The following is a 22,708-nucleotide window of genomic DNA, read 5'->3' as shown; positions in this document are numbered from 1 at the left end:
TATGGGCACATTTTTGAATCAAATTCTGAAATAATCTGTATCTACTCAAGTCATGTAATATTCTAAGAATACAAGAAGAATTCCAAAACATTTAGCTATAGTTATCATCACTAATTGGGAATTCAAGCTATATAACTGTGGAAGGAAAAAAAATTGGCTAATCCATAATTTATTTTTATTTACACTTCTATTACCAAAGTTAATTGCTACAAACATATTCTAACTCAGTGAGGTGTTGGTGACATAGTGTCACTTACCTTGCCCCCAAACTTAAAATGGTTCTCGATTTCTTACCAGATCAGTAAGGCCTCTTGTCTTGGCCACATCTTGCCTCTTCTACCTACCCTGTCTAAGGACTTCTCACGAATACCCCACTCTCTAGGCCCATTAGTCCTATCACTACTCCCTGAATATACCATTTTCTTTCTCTCTTTTTCTTTTTTTGCCACATGTTTCTACATATATTGCTTCTCATATTCAAAACCTACCTTAATTCAAGGTTCCATTCCCAATTCCACCTTCCCCCCAAAGTCCACATTAAGTCCTTCTTTTGCTTAAATTTTATAACAACCCCGTATCATAATATTTAGCACTTACATACAAACATATATATGTGTATACATGAAATTTTTGCCAGATCATTACATACATTAATGAAATTATTTATATATTAATAGTCAGTTAACATTTTCATACTTTAAGGCTTATAAAGTGTTTTCAAATCTAGTACCTCATTCATTCATTTATTCAGTAGCTCAGGCTCTAACATATCTTTTGCAGGTATTATACTGAGGAAACAGAGAATTCTAGAAGGGAAAGTAAAGGAACTAACTGTTCATTACTATTACCAATAACTACTAAATAGTTATAATAATAACTAATAATCATTACTAATATTACCATTCATCAAGCATCATGGGAAGCACTTCCTTGTTATATCTCCATTCTTACAATTATCCCATGAAGTCAGTATCCTTCTCATTCTCAAATAATTTGTCTAAGTGAGTAGACGAGTATGTGACAAAGACAGGATTCAAATCCCTGTCTATCTATGTTCAATGCTCTTCCCATTATCTGGAGGTATACCTACTGGGTGTGCAAGGACCAAATACGCATATTCAAGCTCAAGAGTTCAACAATAGCACAAAGTTCTAAAGAACTAGTATATTTCATATTTTCAATATACTCACCTCCAATACCCACCACACAGTAAATATTTAATGAATGCTTTATTATATTATTTAAATCTTTGTGTGAGTTTTTATCCTCACTCGAGAACATGTTTATTGATTTTAGAGAGAGAGAGGAATGGGGGGGAGAGAGAAACATCAATATGAAACAGAAACATAGACTGGTTGTCTCCTCTACGTGCCCTGACTGGGGATTGAACCCACAACCTAGGTAAGTGCACTAACCAGGAATCAAACCCACATACCTTTTGGTGTACGGGACGACCCTCCAATCAACTGAACCACCCTGCTAGGGCTAATGTAAATGAAAATACTTTCACATTCATACAAGGCTTTACAAATTTCATCTAGTTTCCATTTCACAGCTCATAAACATTGTTGAATGTCAAACAGGATTCTTTGCAAAAATAATTCTTATAATGGTCTAGTCTACTCTGAAGTATAGCAGTGTTTATTTTCCATCAGAAATAAAGCCTAGATGAACATGACCATGCAACTTTGTGAACAATCCTGATCACCTGCTATGGTTATTAGGTTAGGGGGGCACATAAAATAAAGCCTGTGATACACACACTATTGGAAAAACTAGCAATCTATATGGCCACTACAGAGTGTGAAAGTGTCCTTCCTTCTATCTTGCCTCTACTAAGATGACTATTCTTTTTAATTTTGCCCATCATATAGGAGGGAAAAAAGTCATTCGAGATTGCTTTAATTTGCACTTCCTGGATTACTAGAGAGGTTGAATATTTTTCATTTCTTGTATTGTAGGGAGAAAAAAATACTATTTTTAAAGCTGGCTGCAGTTTATGCTGGTTGGCTGATCTATGAGAACTAAAAACACCTCACTGAAAGAAAAATCATAGTTTTGTTTAGGCATTTTCCTTCTTATCTGTGAAATGTGAGGATAAGCACCATTCAACTTAGATGAGAGAGAAGATAGTCAATGGAGGGAGCTAAACTGATTGCATCTATCGTAAAGCAATAAGAATATGGGAGCTGTCCTGTGAGCTAGAGGGAGGCTTCTGGAGGGACCTGGAATAGGGAAACAGAGTCTTCAGGGTAGAAGGAAGAGAGGCCAACCTAGGGAGGAAACCAGTCAGTGAGAAATAATTGAAAATTATTTACTGCACTGTGCTATAATTATTGGCATGGATCAATCCAATTTTTTCTGGTCATATCTGAAATACTAGCACTTGAAATTGCAATCTCTACACATGCACATACACACACAGCTATTTTTAGGTTTCTACTCTTTTCCACTGACTTGTCTACTCTTGTATCTAGTACCGTACCATTTTTAATAATAGTATATTTTAATATTTGGTAAAATAGGTCTCATTTCATTATTATTCTTTGGCAATATTCCCTTATGATTTTTTTCTTCCAGCTGAACTTTAAAATCAGTTTGTCAAAGGCTAAACATTTTTTATATTTTAGCTGAGATGGTACTATAATTATAGATTAACTTCTGGAAATTAACACTTTTCTAATATTCCCATCCATGAACATGATATGCCTCTCCAGTTCCTTTCTTGACTCTACGTTACGGTTTTAAGACTTTCTTCAAATTGGTTCCAAATACTAATTATTGGGTTTTTCCTCTGAGGCATTTTATATTTTTAGTCGCTATTATAAATGGGATCTTTTGGCCATTACATATTTTTTAATGTGATGGTTCATAAGCAGGAGTGCCAAAAACCACACACCTGTGTAACTTTTTAAATATGTAGGCATGTTCTGTGAGGGGTTAGTATGAAAGTAAGTCATCTCTGTGAAAGTTTCGGTGTTGTACTAATCTGGTTATTAATTAACAGGGAAGGAGCAGAGGGAAGACCAAATAACATAAGCATGCTACTTTACAGCTTTGCCAAAAAGCTGTATTTAACACCCTCTAAGTCTGTTCCCTGCTGATTGTTGGGAGAAGGGACTGGACAAAGGCAGTTTAAATGCATGCCCAGCAAGGTGTGAGTGATGTGGGAAGGTGCTTGCCCACCAATCATACCTGGCAGCAAGTCAGGGGCCAGGATGGCCGTGGCTACTGCAAGCGCGCAAAACCTGAATATTTAAACTTTTTTATTTTTAAATTTTTATTGTTGAAAGTATTACAAATGTCCCCTTTTCCCTCATTGATCCCCTCCACCCTGTACCCCTCCCCCAAGCCTTCACCCCACTACTGTCTGTCCATGGATTACGCATATATGCATGTAAGTTATTATGTTAATCTCTCCCCACCCCTGCCTTGCCTCTGAGATTCCTCAGTCTGTTCCATGCTTCTATGTCTCAGGATCTATTTTGTTCATTGATTTATTTTGTTCATTAGAGCCCACATATGAGTAAGATCATGTGACACTTCTCTTTCTCTGACTGGCTTATTTCTCTTAGCATAAGATTCTCCAGGACCCACCATGCTGTCTCATAGGGTGAGGGATCCTTCTTTATCAGAGCTGTATAGTATTCCATGGTGTAAATGTCTGAGAAGATGCTTGATATGATTTCAGTCTTCTTGAACTTGTAGAAACTTGTTTTGTGTCCTAACATGTGGTCTGTCTTTGAGAATGCCCCATGTGCACTTGAGGAGAATGCCTATTCTGCAGCTTTGGGGTGGAATGTTCCATAACTGTCAATTAAATCCATTTGAACTAGTGTATCATCTAGAGTCACTGTTTCCTTGTTGATTTTTTGTCTGGAAGATCTATCCAGTCAAGTCAGTGGGGTGTTAAAGTTCCCTACTGTGACTGTATTGCTGTCAATCTCTCCTTTAAAGTCCTACAGAAGTTTTTGTTTTTCTCTCCAGCCTGCATGAGACCTTGGTTCTGAGGTGGGTGTGTTGCAGACAGCATGTATTTGGGTCTTGGTTTCTTATCCATTCAGCTACCCTATGTCTTCTGATTGGAACATTTAATCCATTAATATTTAATATTACTGATAGGTACTTATCTATTGCCATTTTATATCTTTTTGCCTATGTTTCTCATTCTGTCTATTTCAACTTCTTATTAAAGCAGTCCCTTTAACATTTCTTGCAATGCTGGTTTGGTGGTGACAAATTCCTTTAGCCTTTTTTTTTGTCTCGAAAGCTCTTAAATTTCACCATCTATTTTGTTTTTTGTTTGCTTTATTACTGTTCAAAATATTACAGATGTCCCCTTTTCTCCCCATTGACCCCTTCCACCCCACACTCACCCTGCTCTCCAGTCCCAGTTGGTTCCATTCTGAAGGAGTGAAATGAGAGGGAGAAGAAATTCTGCTATGGACCAGTATGGGGAGTGTTTCCATAATATATGCGGAGAAAAACTATGGGAGGTTTACTTTGAATTGTGAAAAGTGGTGGGATTATGAATGATCTTAGCCATTTCTCCCTTTTGTCTATTTGAACTAAAATTTTAAAATAATAAACATGCATTATTTATATGATTAAAAAATTATTGAAAAACAAATGCATGAAAAAAACCAAACTAGATCACAGGTCTAGAGGCACAAGGTATGGTTGGCTGTATGTTGAAGGGATCAGAATATGCTACCCCAAAATACAGTAGGTCACTTTGACATCGGATTATTTTGAGCTGAAGGCAACTGAAAAACAGCTGACACCCCAGAAAGAATTCTCTGCTCATATCCATTCTGCTCCAAATTAGAGCATAAATTTCCTGGTACTTTGCCTCTTAAGTACCAGGAAGAGAAGAACTACTTTTATCTGCATAACAAACCTTACTAAACAACTCTAATTTGTCATACATTTCCTGCTCACCTTCCTACAACTTACCTCCAACCTCAGACACCCAAACTAACCACCCCTGTTCCTATGTCTAGTCTCTTACCCACACTTTATCATTCTTTGTTAAAATGATATATAAGTCTCCGGGTCTGCTTCTGTGTGGTTTTCACTTTTTTTCTGTGAGGCACCCCAACTGCCCTAAAGTATGCATATGAAATCATCTCCTGTTAATCTATTGTTTGTCAGTTTAACTTGCAGATCCCAGACACTTAAAGCTAAGAGAGTACAGGAGAGGTTTTACCCTCCTCTGCAATGTATTCTACAAAAAAAGAGAAGGGGGGGGGGCTTGAAAAAGTGTTTCTCAAATTAACTGTGGTAAAGGACCAATTTTTGTTCATAAGGTACATTATGAGCCCATACTTTTATAAACGATAATAAAATCATGTGCTATGATTTCCCAGTAATGTCAAATTGCTCTAACAGTTTCTAAATATTTATTCTTAATTTCTGTACTTAACTCATTATAGACTGGTAAAAGTTGGTAGACTGGAATACATCTGCAAGCTATTCTTTGAAGAACGCTGTAAAGAACATACCAAATCTGGATTTCTCTGACCAGCTTTTCACTGAAGGCAACAAAAAACAATAACAAAAATAACTAGAGAAACTGAATAAAATTTAAAAAATTTAAAAGCGTTAAAGAATTAACAGTATAATGAGCGTAAAATTACCTAATGAGAATGGGGAAAGAATTAGAGCTCAAAGAGGTGAGCAAGAGCTGCTTCTGTCCTGGGGGTAGGGAGTGGGCTATGAAAAGAAGGCAGATGTGGAGGGGGGTGGCTGTACTTTTGGGGAATTCTGGGGTCAGTCAAATGGAGACCAACAAGGTCCAACTGTTTTTGCACCATAATGATACAAAGAGAGACAGAGAGATTCTTTTGGCAGACCTCAGAATAGCATGCTAAAGGCTAAGGCCCTGATAAAATACCCCATGTTCTGGGCTGGGACCATAAAGGGCTGTAATTTGAAAATGGGGTACAGAAAAATATTCTGATATGTGTTATTGTTAGCACAGAAAAAAAGTCCCAATGTCTATCATGGAGATAAAATCTGAACTTAAAATTTCAGCAAGAAACAAGAAATTATAAAAAGTGACACTACAGATCTGAAAAATAAAAATTTCAGAATAGAAAAATATAGTACCAAAATTAAGAATGTAAGCAGATTATATAGCTTACATTGAAGAGAAAATCAATGACCTGAAAGTTACATCAGATCGATGCATGGAGAGACAAAACATGGAAAATATAAAAGTAAGCAAAAGAAACAAAGGATTACAGTGGGAAGGCCAGTACATATTTTATTGAAGTTTCAAACGTGAAAAGAAAATGAAGCAGAAGCAATACTAAAAATATAATGGCTGATAATTACCCCAAAATAATTAAAAATACCAATTCACTGATTTGAGAAGTCCAATAAACATCAAGCAAGATAAATAAAAGAAATCTATAGTTACAGAATACAGTGGAAAGGAATCTTAAAAAGAAATAACTGCCAATCTAAATTTCTATTTTCACCAAATAACCCTTAAAAATGAAGGTAATAAAAATTCTTTCAGGCTTTCAGTCAAGATGGTGGAGTAGGCAAACGTGGTACTTGCTGTCTCCCACAACCACATCAAAATTACAACCAAAATACACAACAACCATCATTCAGAAACACCTGAAATCTAGCTGAAAGGAAGTTCTACAACTAGGGAATTTACAGAGATGTTGGGCGGAATCCAGGAATTGGCTGGTCTCACACCCATGTGTGGAGGTTGAAAATCTGGAGGGATATCTTGGCTATGGAGGTTTCGTGGAGGAGAGAGGGGTCCAAGCCCATGAGTCAGGCCCCCTGGCCCAGGAAGAGAAGTTTCCACAACTCCTGGATCTAAAAACCAGCAGGGATTCTGGCTGAGTGACATGGAGGCTGCTGGCCCCAGGCAGTTCCTCTTAAAGGGCCTGCACATGGATTTATTCGGACTCACTCCCTCTGAGATCCAGCACTGGGGCAGCAGCTTTAACAGAAACTGGGACATTTGGGGAGGAACTAACTTGACTATAATTAGGGCGAGAGCTAGAGGGGCAGCTTCCTCCCAGACAAAGTGCTGGTAGAGGCCATTACTCCTTTGATGAGCCCTCCCCCCACAGAGCTGGCAGGAACCATATTGAAATCTCCATCAAGCTGGCTCACACTTTTTGCCCCACCCTAGTAATTCCCTGAGACCCTGCCCCTCCCTACTTGCACGCTTATTCAAGCCATTTCCAATGGCTTTTCCATACAACTGGCCTCTCTTGCCTCATGCTTCAGACTTTCCTAAAATCTCTCAAAGAAGCAGCAGCTGGCCTCAGTGTGCCCCATAACTCTCAATAAATGGCCCCAGGCCTGGCACTAGAAGCAGCCAGCATTGGTTCATAGCTTGGTCTCTCCTGGACACCTCTGAGCCCAGCAAAAGCAGCAGCCATCTACAGACTGCCATGTAGCTTATGTTGGGTAGCCATGGGCAGAGGGTGACTTTGTACCTCCCAGGAAGCCCTAGAGACAGTGCACCAGGTTGTCAGACTCAACCACACTGGATTACAGCTTTACCACATCCATGAGTGACACACTGAAGGGGTGCACTTGGTGAGTACCAAAGCCCAACTGAAGTAAATTCTGCTCCATAGGGGTGTCTCCTGCATAGCAGCTCTTCTGCTGTAGTCACAGCTGGTCCTCACAGCCAATTGGCCTGGAGGTGAATCCCTCCCAGTGATGCCAACAGCAACCAAGGCTCAACTACAACAGGTCAGAGCACACAGCCCACACAGGGGATCACTTAGAGTGCCCAGTAGAGGTGATCGGGGAGGCTGAGCCACTGCACCCTACAGGACACCTACTACATAAGGCCACTCTACCAATTCCAGGAAACACAGAAGCTTTACCTAATACATAGAAACAAACACAGAGAAGCAGCCAAAATGTGGAGACAAAGAAACATGTCACAAATGAAAAAACAGAAGAAATTTCCAGAAAAAGAGCTAAATGAAGTGTAAGTAAGCAAACCACTAGATACAGAGTTCAAAACAATGGTTATAAGGATGCCCAATGAACTTAATGAGAATTTCAAGAAATTTAATAAGAATTTCAAGGAACATAGTGAGAATTTCAGGGAAATTAGTGAGAACATCAAATGACATAGAAAAGGACCAGTCAGAAATGAAGGTTACACTAACTAAAATGAAAAATAATTTACAGGGAATCAAAAGTAGAGTAGAGGTCACTGAGAATCAAAGTAGTGATTTAGAATATGAGGAAGCAAAAAAGCAATCAGAAGAGAAAAAAGAATCCAGAAATATGAAGATAGTGTAAGGAGTCTCTGGGACAACTTCAAGAGTACCAACATTCGCATCATGAGGATTCCAGAAGAAGAGAGGGAGCAACAAGTTGAAAACCTATTTGAAAAAATAATTACAGAAAACTTCCCCTACCTGGGGAAAGAAATAGACTTACAAGTCCAGGAAGCACAGAGAGTCCCAAACAAGAAGAACCCAAGGAGGTCCACTCCAAGATACATCATAATTAAAATGCCAAAGGTTAAAGACAAAGAAAGAATTTTAAAAGAAGCATGAGAAAAGCAGTTAGTTACCTAGAAGAGGGTGCCCATATGACTGTCAGCTGATTTTTCAACAGAAACTTTGCAGGCCAGAAGAAAAGTGGCAAGAAATATTCAAAGTGATGAAAAGCAAGAACCTACAACCAAGATGACTCTACCCAGCAAAGCTATCATTTAGAATTGAAGGTCAGATTCTAAATGAAGAGCTTCCAGGACAAGAAAAAGCTAGAGTTCATCTCCAACAAACCAGTATTACACGAAATGTTGAAGAGTCTTCTTTATTTTTAATTTTTATTTATTTTATTTTTAAATTTATATTTGTTTAAAATATTACAGATGTCCCTTTTTCTCCCCAAAGACCCATTCTACCCCAAAGGATCTTCTTTAAGAAGAAGCTAATGAACAAAATAAACTGACAAACAAAATAGACCCAGAGACATTGAAATATGCAACAGACTGCTGAATATCAGAGGGAAGGGGGTGGTGGAATGGGAAGATATTAACCAAAGAACTTATATGCATATATGCATAACCCATGGACACACACAATAATGAGGTGAAGGCCTGGGGACAGGGCGGGAGCAGAGTAGAGAGGGTTAATGGGGGGAAAAAAAGGGGACATCTGTAATACTTCTAACAATAAAGATGAATTAAAAAATTTTTTTTCAGATACGGAAAAAAAAAGGGAATTTGCCACCAGCATACCTATCCTTAAAGGAAATACAAAAGAGTATTCTTCAGGTAGAAGAAAAATAAAGTCAAATAAAAGCTCAGAGATGCAGCAAGTCATTAAAAGCATAAAATGTGGTAAATATGTACAGTCATGCACCACTTGATGATGGGTTATGTTCTGAGAAATAAGTTGCTAGGCAATTTCATCATCGTTTGAACATTAAAGAGTGCACTTACACAAACCTAGATAGTATAGCCTACTACACACCTAGGTTGTAGGAATACCATTGTGACTGTAGATTAATCTAAATGAACAATGACTGTATAAAACAACCATTTTCTCACTATCTGCAGAGAGAGACCATATAAAACAATAACTATTCTAAGAAAGAAAGAGAGGAGATTGATTTTAAATAAAAATACTTGACAACAATAACATAAATCAGGAGGCATACTAAAATTTCTAGGACAACCATTAAGTTCTCTAACTTTTTTGTACATATCAGGGCCCTTTTCTACTCTTAAAGATTATTGAGAGCCCCAAAGGGATTGTAATTGTGTGGGTTTTATCTATCAATATTTGCTGTATTAAAAATTAAAATCCAGAAATGTAAAAATCATTTATTTAAAAATAAAAATAATAAATCCATTGCACATTAACAGAAATATTTTTCATGAAAAATAACTATATATTTTAAAACAAAATAAATTTGTTTTTATGTACAATAGTTTTTATTTATTGCTAAATTGTAAGAGTTAAAAACTTAGAAAAAACCAAATGCTTACTAAAAATGTAAAACAAAATAAATTTAGTAAGAGTAACATTGTTTTACATTTTGTAAATCTCCTTCATTTCTGGTTTAATAGAAGACAGACTCTTATATCTGCTTCTACATTCAATTTGTTACAATTTGTTATTTGGTTCACGTAAATGAAGAAAATCTGGCCTCAAGTAGAAATATAATCAGATGAAGGAGGTATATTTTAAAAGCCCTTGCAGATACTTGTGAATATTCTTTGATTCTACACCAAAACTCAAGAAGTGGTAGTTCCTTAAAGGTAAATTGCAATGTGGAATCTGAAACCATACCAGTGAACTTTCTGTACTCTGTTACATTATAATCAATTGTTCTGTCTTGTTCTTTGAATAGGTCTTTTACCTGTGCATGACTTTGTAACACTGTGCCTTAGTCATTTGAAAACTACTGTTCTGGTCCACTGAGTTATGCAGATTTTCCAAATACTGACATCTGATTATATGATATAAAAAACCACATCTGTTTATATCACCACTGACTGCATTAGAAACATTCTTTAAGACTTGGGAAGCTGTTAAGCTTACAGTGGCAGATACATTTTCCAAAATTCTAATTTTCACTTGCAAATCTGAATTTCATCACTGGCCAACTACTGTGAGTTGTTTCCCTTGAAGCAGTGGGCTTACTTCACTCATTTTTGGCCAGTGTGTTCCTTTTTTTTTTTTTTTCGGTTAATCCTCACAAGAGGATATATTTTTAGAGAGAGTAGAAGGGAGGGAGGGGGAGAGAGACAGAAACATTGATGTGAGAGACACATTGACTGGTCGCCTCCCACAGGTGCCCGAACAAGGCAGGGATCGAACCTGCAACACTTCAGTGTGCAGGCCAACGCTCTAACCACTGAGCAACACTGGCCAGGGCTAAAAATGTGCTCATTTTTGATTAAATGTCTGCCACATACCCAAATCAGAGTAACTTAGTTTGTCTGTTAGTCACTTTTCAAGTAAAAATTATGTTACAGCCCGGCTGGTGTGGCTTGGTGGTTGAGCATCGACCTATGATCAGGAGATCGAGGTTCAATTCCTGGTTGGTTGGGGCACATACCTGGGTTGTGGGCTCAATCCCCAGCAGGGGGCATTCCGGAGGCAGCCTATCAATGGCTCTCCCATCATTGATGTTTCTATCTCTCTCTATCCCTCGCCCTTCCTCTCTCTATAATCTATAAAAATGCAAACAAAAAATGATGCTACACACACACACACACACACACACACACACACACACACACACACACACACACACACACACACACACTGCTAGTTCACCTTATAACTCAAGAAATCACATAAGTGCTTTTCTGAGATTCAATAACATTTAAAGGAATGTAAGCAATCAGAGTATGTTTCCTAATCATAATATAGTTATGTTAGAAATAAATTAACAAAATAACTAGAGAATCTCTAAATGCTTGAAATTGAAAAATGCATGCTAAATTACCTATGACTCAAAGGAAAAATTATATTAAAAATTAGAAGTTACTTCTAACAACGATAATGAAAACAGTATACATCAAAACTTGTGCAGGACTGAGGCATTACATCTCATGATTGGGGTGTTGCCATTATTAGACCAGCAAATAAAGAACTGGTTGAAAGGAGTTGGGGTTTAAGTCCAATCTCAGTCTTCCAGTATGAGAAAGTTAGTCTTTCATTCCTAGGGCAATAATCAGGGCTATTTGCCACGTTTTAATGACCAGGGTTTATCATATCTATTTAAAATACAGAGAAGTCAGAAACAACCTAAATGTTCAACATAAGAGAATAGTTAAATAAATTGTGGTAAATCCAGAGTAGAATATTATACTGCCATTCAAATGATGCTACAGAAGTATTTACTGATATAGAAAGATGTTCACAATAGATTAGGATGTATAAACATATAATATGCATATATGTGTGTATGCAGATGCATTGAGTAGTTTTTTAACATAATAGGGTGTTAAACAGTGCATGAGTAGGATTGTATTTGGATTTTTTTTTTACTTCTACTTTTAACAAATGAACAGGTACTACCACTTCTGTCATACTAAAAACAGTTTTAAATGTTAAAAAAACAAAATGCAAAAATACCCCTTCAGAATGCAGCTAAACAGTATTTACAAAGTAGTCTGTATACATAAATTTGTTTTAAAACTTTAAATTACTGAATAACAGAAATATTATGAATATTGATGTCAAATATTAAAAAATAAAAGCTACAGTTAGTGTGATTCAATCAGGAGAAATATTTTAAACCAGCAAATTGATTCCAATGAAGATAGAAGGAAATAATAATGAGCAGAGATTAATGAAATGGAACTGGAAAATCTCTGTTTGGAAACTGAACAATATACTTTTATTATACAGGTCTCAGAATAAATCATTAGAAAATAAGAAAATATTTTATACTGAATAACAAACATAAACACATCAAAACCTATAATATGTAGATGAAGTAGTACTTAGAGGGAAATTTACTGTTGTAGATGCATATATTAGAAAAGAAGAAAGGCTGAAAATTTATGAACTAAGCATCCATTCTCCATAAGTTATATAACAATCATCAAATTAAACTCAAACAAATTAGAAGGATATAATGACAGAAATTAATGAAATGGAAAACAAACAGATATTAGAAGGATCAACAAAGCTAACAGTTGTTCCCTGTGAAATGATGAATCCTTAGCAAGACTGATTAAAAAGAGAGGAGACACATAATAGAAGCCTATATATATATATATATTTTAATTTATCTTTATTGTTGAAAGTATTACAGGTATCCCATTTTTCCCCCCACTGACTCACTCCACCTCATTTCCACCCCCTCCCCTGGCCTTCACCCCATTATTGTCTGTGTCCATGTCTTATGCATATATGTATATAACTCTTTTGGTTAACCTATTCCTGCCCTCCACTCCCCTTCCCTCTTCCCTCTGAGATATGACCGTCTGTTGCATGCTTCAATGTCTCTGGATCTATTTAGTTTGTCATATTCTTTTGTTCATTAGCTTCTTCTTAAAGAAGACCCTTCATCATCTCATGCAGCACTGGTCAGGTGATGATGAACTCCTTTAACTTTTTCTTATCTGTGAAGCTCTTTATCTAACCTTCAGTTCTAAATGATAGCTTTGCTGGGTAGAGTAATCTTGGTTGTAGGTTCTTGGTTTTCATTACTTTGAATATTTCTTGCTACTCCCTTTAGGGGAGCACCTAGAGGGCCCAGCTAAGGTGACTGGGGAGGCTGAGCCACTGGACCCTACAGGACACCTACTACACAAAGCCACTCTACGAATTCCAGGAGACACAGCAGCTCTACCTAATACATAGAAACAAACACCTGGGAAGTTGCCAAAATGTGGAAACAAAGAAACATGTCACAAAGGAAAGAACAGAAGAAATCTCCAGAAAAGGAACTAAATGAAATAGAACCAAGCAAGCTACTAGATACAGAGTTCAGAATAATGGTTCTAAGGATGCTCAAGGATCTTAGTAAGACTATTAAGGAAACTAGTGAGATCATCAATAACATAATAAAGTACCAGTCAGAAATGAAGGGTACAGGAACAGAAAGGAAGAATAATTTACAGGGAATCAACAGTAGAGTAGAGGTCACCGAGAATCAAATCATCAATTTGGAATATGAGGAAGCAAAAAACACCCAACCAGAAGAGGGAGAAGAAAAAAAGAGTCCAGAAATATGAAGATAGTGTAAGGAGTCTCTGGGACACCCTTAAGCAGCCCAACATTCATATTATTGGGATGCCAGAAGGGGACGAAAGAGAGAAAGAAATTGAAAACCTATTTGAAAAATAATGACAGAAAACTTCCCCTACCTGGGGAAAGAAATAGACTTACAAGTCCAGGAAGCACAGAGAGTGCCAAACAAGAGGAACCCAAAGAGGCCCACAGCAAGACACATCATAATTAAGATGCCAAAGGTTAAAGACAAAGAGAGAATCTTAAAATCAGCAAGAGAAAAGCAGTTAATTACCTACAAGGGAGCACCCATACGACTGTCAGCTGATTTCTCAACAGAAACTTTGCCGGCTAGAAGCTAATATTAAGAATGAAAAAGGAGCCCTGACCGGGTAGCTCAGTTGGTTGGAGCGTGTCCCCATACGCCAAGGTTTTGGGTTTGATCCTCAGTCTGGGCACATACAAGAATCAACTAATGAATGTATAAATAAGTGGAACCTCAAATTAATGTTTCTCTCTCTCTCTCCCAAACCCCATAACTTCTCTCTCCCTCTTTCCTTAAAAATCAATAAATAAAAATAAAAAAGAGTGAAAAAGGAGGTATCATTTCATATCCTGCAAGACATTCAAAAGATGGTATTGAAACTCTATGCCACATATTTGAATGGACATACTATCAGAAAAATAAAACTCATAATAAAGAACACAAAAAGGATTAGAAAACCTGAATAATTTGTTACTGATTAAAGGAATTGAATCGGTAATTAAAAACCTTCTGGCATAGAAAACTTTAGGCCTAGATGGAATTTCTGACAAGTTCTACTGAACATTTTGAGGAGAAATAAAATGAATAAAAAGCAGGAACAGTATCTAATTCATTTATGAAGCTAGCTTAACCTAGATATAAAACCACATTAAGGACAGCATGAGAAAATTAAAGAACAATCTCACTAATGAACATAGATGAAAATAACCCAAACAAAACATTAGGAAACCAAAACAGCAATATACAAAAATTACATCAGGACAAAGTAGGGTTTACTAGAGGAATGTAAAACTGTTTTCACATTTGGAGTTCAATTACTATGAATCTGAATATTGACATACAAAATGTCCACTCCAGCAACTCATATTCAACAATATTCTGGAGGTCCCAGCCAGTGCAAAAGGACAAGATAAAGAAATAAAATGTATAAGACCTGAAAAGAAACAACTATCATTATTTACAGATGGCATAATTGCATATATGGAATGTCCAAAATAATCTAAGGTAAAATTAGAATTAATTAGAATTTAGCAAAATCATTGTTATAAATCAATTAAAAAATTTTAAAGAATGTTTTTTAAGAACATAAAAATAAATAGCATAGAAAGATGTATAGGACCTCTAGGGAGAAAAGTATGATATTTATTAAATTAAGATAAATTAAATAAGTAAAATAAATGGAGAGAAAATTATCCTGTTCACAGACTTGTAGACTCAATATTGTAAAGAGCCAATCTTTTCCAAATTGAAGCATAAATTCAATGGAATTCAATAAAAATCCCAACCAGTTTTGTGGAAAATGTCAAGCAGAATCTAAAATGTATGTGGAATTTCAAAAGGACAAGAAGACCCAAGATATTTTGGGAGAATAATAAGATGGGGATATTTGCTCTATTTGATTTCAAAATTTCATAATATAAAGCTTAGTAATTAAGACTATGCTGCTGACACTAGGACAGACGAAGAGGACAGCAGAACATAACAGAGAGCCTTCAAACAGAGCCATACATATATGGATGCTTGATTGATGACAAAGAGGCGACTGCAGAGTATTGGACAGAGATGGTCTCTTCAAATAAACATAGGCTTATGTGGACCAGACGAGGTGTCCCTGAATGTTCATAGCAACATTGTTCACAATGGCCACCAAGTGTCAACAACCCAAATGCACATCAGTAGTAGAAGGGCTTAAAGCACTGGTATAATCATACAACAGAATAGAACAGAAAAATGAAAAGAAATTACAGCCACACAAGGGAATTTGGCGGAAACCGAAAGATAAAACACTGGGTGAAGGAAGCAGACAGAGCAGAACACAAACTGATTTCTTTCACATATGGTTCAAACACAGAAATAACCCTATTTTGTTGTGATGAATAATTAAAGCTAGCACTTATTGACTGCTTACTATGTGACAGGCATTTACATGCATTAATTCACTGAATGGTTACAGGAAGTCTATGAGGTAGGTATTATTACCATCCCTATTTTATTTATGAGAAAACTGAGAAACAGTAAAGGTTAATTAACTTGCCCAAGAGATCACACAGCTATTAAGGGGCAGAACCAGGACTCAAACTCAGGCAGCCTGGTTTTCAAGTCTATGCAATGTCCCCCTCAAAATGCTCAGGTTACAAAGAAGGAACCTTCTAACTTCTGCTCGAGGGTCTGAGTTACTAAATGGAACATAAGATTACAGCTAAATTGGTGAAATCATAGCATAAGGAGGGCTCTGTATAACAAATCAATATTTATGCCTGTTTATCAAGATCCCACTAAGGTGGTTCTGGAGCACCTAGGGGGATCTTCAAAATACAAAGCCTCCATCCCTATCGCCCCAGGTGATACATATGAATACTGCACTGTTGATATGGTTTAATCTATAGTCAATAAGTTTGCAGATAAATGCTTTAATCCTTGCATACTGCTTGTGGTACTGTCTTGAAGTCTTCTCAAATGTCCATCTTTCCTCAATGTTCTCTTTACGCCCCTGCTAGGGATGTCCTCCCTCCACTTTTCTACCTGTCTCTCTCCTACGCTGATGTTCATGCCCTTCATCAACTCTGTACAAGCTTGCCTGCCTGTTCCAGCTCCCAACCGTTTCCCTCACTGACCTCTTAGGGCCCTAAGAATCTGTGCCTTTCCATGGCCATTTAGACATACACTACCAGTTATTATTTATTTCATGGATAGGCACCTGTCTGGTCTGTACAATTTGACTATAAACAACTTGAAGGCAAAAACAGGCCTTTTACTGTTCGCATAATATTCCACATATTATTGAATATTTACAAATATTTGTTGGTGGTAAATTCATTTCTGAAAAAGTGAGGAGTCATGCACACATGACCTTTTAAAAAATCCCCCCTCTGTCTAAACTACTCCTTTTTTGTGGGGAGGAGTGTTAAAACAGTGCATGTCAGAGTTTCAATGGAAGGAAAGGGTACATGTTTGAGGGATCCAGACAGTCTTCATGGAGTCAGCAGATTCTCAGATGAGGAAAGGGAGAATAGGAGAGGATGAGAAAGAGAGTGAGAGTGTGGAAGTGATAGGGACTACAGGTAGTTATGAGGAAAGCAGCATCTTAAGGCATTTTTTTCTGATAAGCAAACAACAGTAAGGGCCTGGGGCACTAGGAAATGAGTCAACTTGTTATATGGGCTTGGAGTAGATTGTGGGAATATTTAAGGGGCTATAATTTGAGCTAAACTCTCCTCTTCCACTTATACTGTAAACAGGATACAATCAAGTCCTTTCAGTATGAACTTGGACAGGGACAAGAGAAGGTACCTACACAGGATTATTAACTATGATATGTAAAGAGATAGAAACATTCATCTTTTCAGTGGGGAAAGGGGATGTTCACGTAACAGAAATTGCTTAATAAAGAAATTTTGATATATTGTCAAAGACATTAAAATGACTGGGCATATCCCTATATACCTATGTACCAGTTATATTTCTTTTGCTGGGAATTGTCTATTCTTGTCCTTGCCCATTTGTATATGAAGCTTAATATTGTTACTTCAGTTGGAGTGAGCCCTCTTTGTCTACAGGGTGGGGCAAAAGTAGGTTTTACAGTTGTTCGTATGGAAAATAATACAACAATTAATAAAGAATAGGAATAAACAGTGTTTTGAGTATTCGCAACTGTAAACCTACTTTTGCCACACCATAAAAATTATACATCAAACTTACAAATTGTTAATTATGTTCTATCCTCCTACTTTGAAAAATATATATTCATAAGGACCTGGAAGGTTAGGTTCTATTAAGAATTCTTGGGCCCTGGTTGGTGTGGCTAAGTTGGCTGAGCGTTGACCCGTGCACCAAAAGGTTACTGGTTCAATTCCTGGTCAAGGCACATGCCTAAGTTGCAGGTTCAATTCCCAGTCAGGGTGCATACAGGAGGCAACTGATCGATGGTTGTCTCTCACACTGATGTTTCTCTCTTCTTTCCTCTCTCTAAAACAATCATTAAAAAATATTTTTTAATAAAAAAAACAGAGTTATTGGGTTCCTCAGAATTTCTCACCAGAACACGGCATGTTGGGGTACCTGACTCTTGGCCTGCCCTCATTTTTTACCCCACCCCCAGCTCTGTGCCTAATCTTACAGCCTTCCGAGACCATGGTTGACATCCCAAGGTACAAGAGTTGGCAGTCCAACTGCAGATTTTATAACCACTTAACGAGGACACTGACTCCTCTTCTTAGAATAGTGCCTTCTGCCACCCCTCCTCTACTCATTCTTGTTCCTTAATGCTGGGTCAGTTAAGGTTCTTACTTACAAGAAACAGAAACCAACTCTGGCTGATTTAAGCAGAAATGGAGTTTATTAATAGGACACTGGATTGCGCACAGAGTGGTAGGGAGGCCTATAAAACCAAGATTGGTGCTACGTAGTAAGAAACAAAACCCTGAACTGATCTGAGAAGAGCACTACTGCAGCTGCCCTGTACCAGCTGCAGCAGTTTGCACTCCTGTCCCTGTCAATGTGAGATGTTGGAGAGCTTCTACTATATGCTCCTACCTGAGGGTTCCACATGGTCCCTATTTTTTGTCAGTAGCTATTATTACAGCATGGGTCATACGTCCATAGCCTAACTGCCAAAGAGAGCAAATATCTGGCATTTTTAGAGTCTACAGTAGAAGGTGGGCTTTGCCCCCCGTGAAGGCTCTTAAGATGAAAGATCTCCAAACACTGGAAGAAGGTTCAGGTGTTGAACAGCCAAAAACAATGAGTAATGTCCCCTACATATGGGTTCTATTCTCCAGTTCCACTTTTAACTGCTTAGGGGATCCTGATCATGCCATTTAATATTTCTGGGTTGCTGGTGACTCTTCAATAAAATGATGGGATTTGGTTTAGTAATCTCTAAGGTCTCTTGATAATGACAGAATTCTAATTCTTTGAAAACAGAACTGGCTTGAAAGAATTTGCTACCTCTAAAATTGAGATGCAGTCTAAGATACTGTTTATCAAGTTTTAGAAACTGAGGATTGTTCTAATGCCAGTCTAGATATCAAAGATTAATTTGTCACCATTTACAGGGTCCTCTATTTACTACCCTTTTCTTTTTTTCCAGACATTTCTCTTGTCCAATTGCTTAAAGGATCAAGATCTCTTGACCCCTAATCAATGCTGTTTGACAATGGTGCCTCCTAGTGGATGAGGAAACTGCAGTTATAAGAGATAGCAAATAATCCTACTAAGTTAGGAGATTGGTTGTTTAGGTTAACATGCCCCTCTGTATGGTTTTCTGAAATTCCCAGAAAAGAAAAGAAGATTCTTGGGAGCAACAACTATTAGCCCTCAGTGTTCTCACTAATCTTTATAGATAAACACCCACCTTTCCAACCTCCAACATTCACATTTACATACACATATTTTTCGTCTTTCAGTTAGGTTCTGATGGGGGAAAAAAAAAAAAAGAAGGGGAGGGGCCTCCAGATATAAATCACAATAAGTCACATCACAGAATTTTAGAACTGGATGTTTAATTAAAGGATTTGCTGCAGTTGGGACTAGAACCTCAGCTTCTTGAGTCTCAGACCCCTGTACAATTCCATGCTTCCTGTTCACTTTTTTTGAAGGAGGGTACACCTTTCCCCTGCCCTAACATGGACTTAGGTGGGTTGTTGAGAGGACAGTGATATTCTATTTTTTCAAGGGGCTTTAAAAAAAATTACTGAAAATCTTCACAAGCGAAGGGAATCTCACCTGTGCTTTATTACCCATCCAGGGGACAAGATTTCATGGTGCTAGGTAGGAACCAAGCTTCCAAGCTATCAAGTTTCTGTTCTCAGCACGAAGTCTACAGAGTTCACCTAAGACATTGGTTACTAAATGGCACCAGTTATGTTTGCACAGGGTAAAGTATCCAAAGGCCAGGTCCTTGAGCTTTTCTCTTTTCTATACAACCCTCCCCATCTTTTAACTTCATTAATTCTAAAAAAATAATTGTTGTGCAAACACCTTAGATGCAATTCTTTATCTACTGGATGTACTAGTTCAGCTAGTTTAAGCACATTTTATTTATTTGTTTATTTTTAAGTTTCTTAGACTTCCGATCTAGTCCCACTTACTTTTGCAGGTGAGAGCCATGATAGTGCCTCCGCGACGCAAAACCAAATCAATCGTAATCATTGTATCAGTTTAGTTTCTATCCTGCATAAGTTCTTATAACTTTGGTGTGGGTTAGTACTAAGATTCTTCCTAAGTCTCTATAGCTCTTCTTTCTGCCCCTTCTCTCTAGAAATACGGTTCTCCCCTGTGTTCCTCAATGCCTTCTTTTCATGCAGAGGCAGGTTCCTCAGTGCAGTCCCTGCCACCACTAACAGCAAAGCCTCTGGCATGCAGGAGGGAGCACACCTTCAAACAACATAGATATGAAAATCCTAACATGCTCCTTCCAGTCATTTGTGCAATTCAAGGATTCAGGGCCATTCTTTGCACGCCAGACTCCACTATGGTCTTACAGCTGAGGAAGGTGGGCTAATTTGGAAAATGACCTCATTGTAAACTAACACACCAGGGATTAAAAAATAATCACACAGCTAATTACCGATTTTCTGTTTTCATTTTACTACCATTGCACTCTGAAATCAAACTAGCTCATATAATTCTTACTTCTAGGCAAGTTCCTCCCTATCATTAAAAAGTTAATGCTGGTACCTATCAAACTATAGATGTACAAATATAAACAAAAACAGGCATATAGCACAGCTATCTGCTAAGATTGAATTGTTCCAACTTAGCAAGAAAAATGGAACCACTATTCTGCCTTCATGAGAAGATTCCATGTGCCTATAAATTATTTCCAAGTTTCGAGCATGACAAAGAAGAATATGATTCTTGAATGTTCAAATAACATCACAGCTAATGTGCAAACAGCAACAAAACTCTATGTAGATACAAGTCAGCAGTTAACTAGACAGATTCTTTGAGTATTACGGGAAGACACACAGCACTCACAGACAACGATTTTCACATTAGTCCCTCTTCTGGGATGAGATATTGAAGGTTCCTGTTAAATGCAGATATGTTAATAGCTAATAGCTAAGATTTACTGACCATTTAATTACATATCAAGTGCCATTTTAAGTGCTTTACATGTAATAACTATTTTATCCTCTTAACAATACAAGGAGACAGGTACTATTTTGCAGATGAGGAAATTGAGACTTAAGGCAAATGTTATATAACTTGTTCAGGGTCGTACGGTTAGAAAGTAGCAGAACCATGATTTGAACCTAAGCAATCTGGCTCCAGAATACTAAGCTCTTAACCTCTAATCCTGAGGCTCTACAATAAACAGAATTTATGACAATGAAGGTAATGGTAAGACTAGTGTTTTATTATCAGAGTATTTTGACATTTCATTTCATTCTCACAAATTGGCAGGGGAAACTGAGGTACCAAGAGGTGAAATGGGCCCTGTCTTAATGGTAATCATTCCTAAGCTCCATCTCTAGCCCAGATTTTTCTCCTGGGGGCTGGACTCATATGGGCAGCTGCACACTGAACATTTACCGGTGAGTGACCCACAATCACTACAAACTCAGATGATTCAAAAGTCAATTAGTCATTGTCTTCCCCAAACCTTCTTTCTGTCTTGAGGGGATAGTCTTTCTTCAATCTGGGAAAGTTTTGGGCTATTATATCTGAGTAAGGCCTTTCCTCTTCATCATTTCCTCTTTGCTCGACTTCTATAATTCCTGTTCATGTATGTTGGATATTTTCAATTTGGCCTCCATAACTCTTAGCTTCTTTTTCATACTTATCTCTCTCTAACTGTGCTTAGTTCTATATTGGTTCTTCAACACTGTCTTGCAACTTGGCCACATTAATTCCAAAGAGAGAGACATAGCGCACACACATGCACAAACTCTCTCAAGGATTATTCAGCATTTACCAATGGAACGAGCAGCCTTTTGTCTATAGATGTTCACCCCTTCCCTTTCTCTTTGTGAGGTCTTTGAAGTCCCTTTCAGATTTTTCGATTATTTCCATTTCCTTTGGACCAAATTTTCTGGTAAGTTAGTATCAGGATGTTAGCTTTTCCTTGTGTACTCTGAAATTTTCATTTGAACATTAATCCTAACTGGGGATCTCTTGTTTTTGTTTTCCTCCTTCTGACTCCCTGAGCCATCCTTTTACATATGGTGGCTGGAGCTTTACTCAGCAACTGATTGAGGCTGATGGTGTCCCGTCTCAAATTTCACACGCTGAGCTGGACTCCAGTTTAGTTCCCTCCCCTGTAGGGGTTTCTCAGTTCCTTTAACAATGAAAAAGTTGTGGCCTGAAATTCCTTACTGACTTTAGTTTCAACCCTCTACTGCATTTTTCATATTGAGTCTAGGTAAGGGTCTTTCTCTAACGCACAAATCTGATTACATTATTGCCTTGGTAAATTATTTCAATGCACCCTACCATTTATAGAACAAAATTTAAGTGTGATCAAAAGTCACCTCCTTAGCGCTTCTGTAAACACCCCAACTGAAGTAGCATCCCTCACCTGGATGCTACTTGTTCTCCATAGAACTCATCACTCTTCTCTATTACTACATATTTATTAGTCTCTTGACATACTCTCTTTACCTGGCTTCCATGACACCTTGCTGTTGTGATTTCCCTTCCATCTCTTCAGCTATTCCTTCTCTACCTCATTTGCTAGCTATTCCTCCTGTCCTACAACCTTTCAGATTTGGGAAACCCTCAGTACTCAAGTCCT

The 22,708-nt window shown here is 37.5% G+C and overlaps 1 protein-coding gene across 5 annotated transcripts in view; it reads right to left on the bottom strand.

The window, feature by feature from the left end:
- CASK (calcium/calmodulin dependent serine protein kinase) overlaps window positions 1-22,708 on the bottom strand; it is a 372,464-nt gene that overhangs the window by 192,343 nt on the left and 157,413 nt on the right. The gene's annotated exons all lie outside the window — the stretch shown is intronic.

The sequence above is a fragment of the Miniopterus natalensis genome, chromosome X (assembly GCF_054644295.1).
Source record: "Miniopterus natalensis isolate mMinNat1 chromosome X, mMinNat1.hap1, whole genome shotgun sequence".
In the NCBI taxonomy this organism is placed as follows: domain Eukaryota; kingdom Metazoa; phylum Chordata; class Mammalia; order Chiroptera; family Miniopteridae; genus Miniopterus; species Miniopterus natalensis.
The sequence above is the reverse complement of the archived record's forward strand: the minus strand, read 5'-3'. Positions and strand labels throughout refer to the sequence as shown.